Below are 370 nucleotides of genomic sequence, written 5' to 3' on the forward strand. Positions count from 1 at the left end.
CAAAGTTTAAACGATGAGTCCATCCTACATATCACTGATTTATCTGCAATAAATAACATGAACTCATTTGCATTCTGCCTTACCTTTAGAATATGCACAAATCACAGAAAACAGAAAGCAAAACACGTGTAAAAAAAAGTGAAAAATATGTATATTGATTGCAAGAAGGAGGAAGAATCCATAAGACCAGCATGTGGCAGAAGGATTAAAGTTGCCTTTCCTCTTGAGTATGAGCTGTTCAGCCTTTGTTTGCTATCAAGTTCTGTAATCGCTTCTGCGTTATAAATAGACCCATTAGGCATTCACTGTCCCAGACCGTAAGCACTCCTTAATATTTATATTTGTGCTTCATCTGCGGACTTCTCGAGAT

The sequence above is a fragment of the Penaeus monodon genome, chromosome 15, assembly GCF_015228065.2.
Source record: "Penaeus monodon isolate SGIC_2016 chromosome 15, NSTDA_Pmon_1, whole genome shotgun sequence".
Taxonomy (NCBI): Eukaryota; Metazoa; Arthropoda; class Malacostraca; order Decapoda; family Penaeidae; genus Penaeus; species Penaeus monodon.